Here is a 6,288-nt window from a genome sequence, read left to right as displayed (position 1 = left end):
GGTGAGCATGCTCCCAGCTGTCTCTTCTGCTTTCCTGGTCTCCGCGGGAACGGTGGTTCTGTAAGTCTATTTCTACATTAAAACTATATATATTTTTACAATCTGTCTGCATTCGTTTACGCCGCTACATTTTGGCGTCCAACGTCGGGCTATTTTGCCCCCAACTCAAGCGGGTAGCCCGCTAGCTAACACAGCACCCTCCCGGGTGCTGTTTTTCAGTTCGTGACTCCGGGCCCCAGTGCCAAGTCCGAGACATACTCGGCCACACAGGCCCATTCTGCCTGCCTTGGTAAGTTTTGTAGCAGAGCCCCACTGCCTGAATTAGCAGAAACCCAAGTACCTGCGGTTTTGCAACAAAAGCTGCCACAGCGGCAGATTTGGTCTGATACAAAGTGACTTGGCTGGGCAGTGGTGGCGCACGCTTTTGATACCAGCACTTGGGAGGCAAGGGCAGGCGGATCTCTGTGAGTTTGAGGCCTGCCAGGCTGTGGTAATGCACGCCTTTAATCCCAGCACTTGAGAGGCAGAGACAGGCGGATCTCTGTGAGTTCGAGGCCAGCCTGGTCTACAAGAGCTAGTTCTAGGACAGGCTCCAAAAACAAAGAGACCACCACTAGCAGGAACCGATCATTGCAGGTAAAAAATTTTTCTTTTATAAATAAAATGTCTGAACACATTACTGTTCAAGACTTTAACAGTTTTTTTAATTGTACCATGTGGGAAATTTTACAAGAGGTGTCTATCACCCCACATATATGGATCCTTCTGGGATTCGTAGTTTTCATTGGCACCAAATGGTTTGATAATAGAAATATGATAAAGTCTTTATGAGACGAATCCAGGATTCTTAAGGCAGAGATTGAACACTTAAAAACAATTGAGAATGACAACAATCTTCTGAAGAATCAGTTTGAAGTTCTCCAGGCTGATAACAATCTTCGCAAGAATCAGTTTGAAGTTCTCCAGGCTGATGTTAAGGAGAAATTCATTACTATGGAAGAGGGAACAGCTGATCTGGATTGTAAGCTTCAGTCCCTTTCTGTAGGAACTGAAACATTAGTGGCTGATATTAAGGAGAAATTCATTACTATGGAAGAGGGAACAGCTGATTTGGACCATAAGATTCAGTCCCTTTCTGTAGGAAATGAAACATTAACTGAGAGAATCAAAACTGCTGAATGTGACAATCGAATTTTGTCTAAAGCTTATGACAGATTGACGGAAAGATTGTCAATACAAGAAGGCACGATTTATGCCATAAAAATTATGTCCAAAGATGAGATGTTATCTCTAACGGACAAACTTCATACTTTAGAATCCTCAATGAAGGCTTTGGAACATAATTCTTGACAGGAGATACAGACATTGCAGAAGGCAATGGTGAATAGAATTGAAAAGATTGAGGAATTTCTAAATTCTGATGAAGAAGAGCGAAGGGTAGAAAGGCAAATTTTAACTACATCTGTGGGTAAATCTCTCTGGGACAATTTCCACAAAGCTCTACCTACAGTTCTACCTGCCTTTCCAGTAATGACAACAGAGAAGGTGATTGGTTCCAGAAACCCTAGGGTCATCAAGGAGGATACATGGGAGCCTGTCCGTATGAATGACCTCAAGGAAATTAAACAGGCTGTCATGACTTTTGGGATGCAAGCCTCTTTTGTTAAAGAGATGCTAAGATCTTGGGCCACGACAAGCAGAGCAACCCCCTCGGACTGGCTCCAGCTGAGCTCTGCGGTACTTGAGAGTGGACCGCAATTGAAATGGAAATGCTTATTCAGGCAAGAGGCTAGACTCTTAGAACAGCAGGAAAAAGCGAAGGGAATTGACATTTCCCTAGATAAAATTCTAGGTGAAGGGCTCTTTTCCGACCCTCAGGAACAAGCTAATTTGGATGAAAACACACTCTCCATGTGTACTACAGCAGCCTTAAGGGCTTGGGACAGGGTACAAGACCCAGGACAGAGAATGGAATCATTTGTCAGAGTTAAACAGGGTCAGAGAGAACCCTTTAGTGACTTTTTACAAAGATTAACTAAGGCTGTACAAATAGGGATAGCTGACCCAGAAGCAAGACGTATAATGATTGAGTCTTTGGCTTATGAAAATGCAAATGTGAAATGCAAAAGGATTTTTGGGCCTTTAAAGCTCAGATCAGCGCCCTTGGAAGAATGGGTCTTGCATACACTCAATGTTGATACATTTGATTATGGCACAGAAGCATGGGTAGAAGAAGCAATTTCCAATGGTAAAAGGAGACACCAGAATACCAAATGTTTTAATTGTGGCAAAATGGGTCATATGAAAAGGAATTGTAGACAACGGATTTTCAGAAATAATAATAATAATAATAATGCATCTTTCAGAAATAATAATAATAATAATGCATCTTCTAGAAATAACAGAAATAGGAGAACTCAGCCTTCAGGTTTATGTAGAAGATGTGGAAAAGGCAGACATTGGACAAATGAATGCAGGTCTACAAGAGATAGACTAGGTAACCTGATACGGTCGGGAAACGTGAGGGGGGGGGCCTCACAGGCCCCCATGGCAAACATGGTTCAGTCATTTCCAGTTTCTGCAGAGAACGTGCCTCATCAGGACAATTAGGAAGCCCCATGCCTACTGTTACAAGCAATAATGATCAGAAAGATAAGTTACGTGTGTTTTGGCAAACTTCTATAAATGATCAAAGACCTAAACTGAGAGTGTGTGTAAATGGTATTTTTATTACTGGCCTGCTGGACACAGGTGCTGATGTAAGTATCATTACCCCAGAATCTTGGCATCCGTATTGGCCTCTTCAGAATATAAATGTTCAGCTCCTGGGAATTGGAACCCTATCTCGAGTAAGGCAGAGCGCGAGATGGGTTGAATGTATAGGGTCAGAGGGACAAATAGGAAAATTAAAGCCATATGTAGCCAATATTGCAATGAATTTATGGGGTCGTGACCTATTACAACAATGGAATACCGAAATTAACATTCCTGCTACCTCTAGAGCCTATATTTCTGAGAATAATATTAAAAGATATTACAAACGGAGAAAACCGGCCATTCGGGCTGTACCAGAACAAGCAATTGATGTCCCTTCAGAGATACCAACAGCCTTGCCTCTAAAATGGTTGACTGAGAAACCAATATGGACAAAGCAATGGCCTTTAGCTGAGGAAAAGTTACAGGCTTTAGAACAGCTGGTACAAGAACAATTAGATGCTGGAAATATAGAAGAATCTACCAGCCCTTGGAATTCTCCTGTATTTGTGGTTAAGAAAAAATCAGGTAAATGGAGAATGGTGACAGATCTCAGGGCCATCTACAAGGTTATTCAACCTATGGGCCCTCTGCAATCTGGAATTCCTTTGCCCTCTTTATTACCAAAAGGATGGCCTCTCATAGTTATTGATTTAAAGGATTGTTTTTTCACTATACCTTTGCAAAAAGAAGATAGAGAAAAATTTGCCTTCACAGTGCCTACTTATAACAATTCTCAACCTTCGAGGAGGTACCACTGGACTGTTCTCCCCCAGGGTATGTTAAATAGCCCCTCCCTGTGCCAATATTTTGTGAACCAACCATTGCAAATAATACGCAAGAAATTTCCCAAATCTATAGTATACCATTACATGGACGACATCTTGTTATCCAATTCAAACATGGATAACTTGAACAGATTGTTTGAAGAAATAAAGATACTTTTACCTAAATGGGGATTGCAAATCGCTCCTGAAAAGATTCAGAAGGGAGATTCTGTTAATTATTTAGGTTATAAAATAGGTTTGCAAAAAATTAAGACACAAAAAGCACAAATTAGGAGAGATCGCCTACAGACTCTTAATGACTTCCAAAGACTGTTAGGAGACATTTCCAGTCTATGACCAGCTATTGGGATAACACCTGATCTAATAATTCATTTGAACAAAACCTTGGATGGTGATAAAGATTTAAACAGTCCCAGAGAATTAACAGCTGAAGCAGAAAAGGAACTGACAATGATTGAGGAAAAATTACAACATGCACATGTGGACAGGGTGAATCCAGAGCTCGATTGTATTCTCGTCATACTACCATCAAAAAGTTCTCCTACAGGAATTTTAATGCAGAGAGATGATATTATTTTGGAATGGATCTTTTTACCACATAAACCAAGTAAGAAACTGAAAACTTATGTGGAGAAAGTATCTGAGTTAATTATAAAAGGCAAGCTGAGACTTTGTCAACTAGCAGGCATAGACCCAGCAGAAATTATAGTGCCTCTCACTGCTGATGAACTAAAGAAATTATGGGAAGATAATGAACCATGGCAAAGAGCTTGTGCTAATTTTTTGGGAGACATTAATAACAACTATCCAAAAAGCAAGAGGCTTAACTTCATAAAGAGAACTTCTTGGATCCTTCCTCGAATCATCTGTGATGCTCCAATAACTGGAGCCCGTACATTCTATACTGATGCCAATAAATCAGGGAAGGCAGGTTACAAATCAGAAGACTTGGGTAAGGTGGAACAAAGTCCGTATAATTCTGTCCAGAAGGCGGAATTATATGCCATTCTTATGGTGCTAAGGGATTTTAAAGAACCTATTAATATAGTCACTATTCACAATACGCAGAAAGAGTTATTTTACATATTGAAACTGCTGAATTTATACCTGATGATACAGAACTAACCTCATTGTTTCTCCAGGTTCAAGATTTGATCAGGAACAGGCTTTGCCCTATGTACATAACACACATCCGATCCTATACGGGTCTGCCAGGTCCTCTAGCACAAAGTAATGCAGAAATTGATCAATTATTGATTGGCAGTGTGCTACAAGCCTCTGAATTTCATAAAAAACATCATGTTAATAGCAAAGGTTTGAAGAAAGAATTTTCAATTACATGGCAACAAGCTAAGGAGATTGTAAAGAAATTCCCTACTTGCTCTTTCTATAACCAAACGCCACTGCCTGCAGGGGCTAATCCAAAGGGCACCCAAAGGAATGAAATCTGGCAGATGGATGTCTTCCACTTTGCAGAATTTGGCAAATTAAAATATGTTCATCACACCATTGACACTTATTCAGGCTTTCAGTGGGCAACTGCTTCAAGTTCAGAAAAAGCTGATTCAGTAATCGCTCATTTATTAGAAGTCATGGCTATCATGGGTAAACCTACACAAATAAAGACGGACAATGGTCCTGCTTATGTTTCTAGGAAAATGAAACGGTTTTTTGATTATTACAATATCAAGCATGTTACAGGTATACCATACAATCCTACAGGTCAAGCAGTCATAGAAAGATCAAATCGAACTATAAAGGATATGTTGAACAAACAGAAAGGGGTGGAAAACACCCCCAGAAATAGATTACATAATGCTTTGTTAACCTTGAATTTTCTCAACGCTAATGAGAAGGGAACAATGGCTGCAGAAAGACATTGGATAATGGAAAAGTCTACTGAACTAAATCAACCAGTTTATTTCAAGGATGTGCTGACCTCACAATGGAAGCCAGGAGATGTGCTACGTTGGGGAAGGGGTTTTGCTCTTATCTCCACAGGTGAGGAAAAATTGTGGATACCATCAAAATTAATAAAGGTTCGGTTTGAAGAAGAGAAGCCACTTGGAAAAGATAAATAACAATTCTTTCATAAGGATGGCGAACATACTGATGGTAAGAAATACAGATAGGTTGGAGGCAGGGTTCTTTTCTTATCTCCACAGGAAAATACTCATCTTCAAAGAAATTAAGGGACCCTGAATATTTAATTACTGATGGATGGACACATTTTGTAAGTATTAATTTATATATATATATATGTCTTATTAAAATTTTCTTTATAAATATGTAGAGCTGGTTTTGAAGTTGGACTCTGGCTCAGTCCCTCTCCAATTCCAAGCCTGTTAGTAAGAGAAAAACCCAGAGTTTCTGTCTCATGTCAAGAGCCATGATATGGGACAGAAAGAAAGAAATATGAGTTTAGAAAACATCTTTGCTTTTCTTCATATCTATCATACTTTTCTTTCTTTTTTTTGAAAATTTAAGAAGACTTTTATGCATACACTGACATAAACACATTAACACAGAGATACATTAGGAATGGCTGTCTGCTAGGTTTGCACTCTAATTTTAAACTCCATGCCTTTACGAGGTCTTGCCATTTCTGATCAAGGGAGTGGGGTGACATGGTAAGGAGTATGATCTATCATACTTTTCATTGAATATATCTATCATGCCTTTCATTGAATATATATATATGTATGTCTATATATGTCTATATGATTAATGTTTAAGTTTTTCACAA

Source organism: Microtus pennsylvanicus, chromosome 4, assembly GCF_037038515.1.
Source record: "Microtus pennsylvanicus isolate mMicPen1 chromosome 4, mMicPen1.hap1, whole genome shotgun sequence".
In the NCBI taxonomy this organism is placed as follows: domain Eukaryota; kingdom Metazoa; phylum Chordata; class Mammalia; order Rodentia; family Cricetidae; genus Microtus; species Microtus pennsylvanicus.
This window is presented reverse-complemented; position numbering follows the sequence as displayed.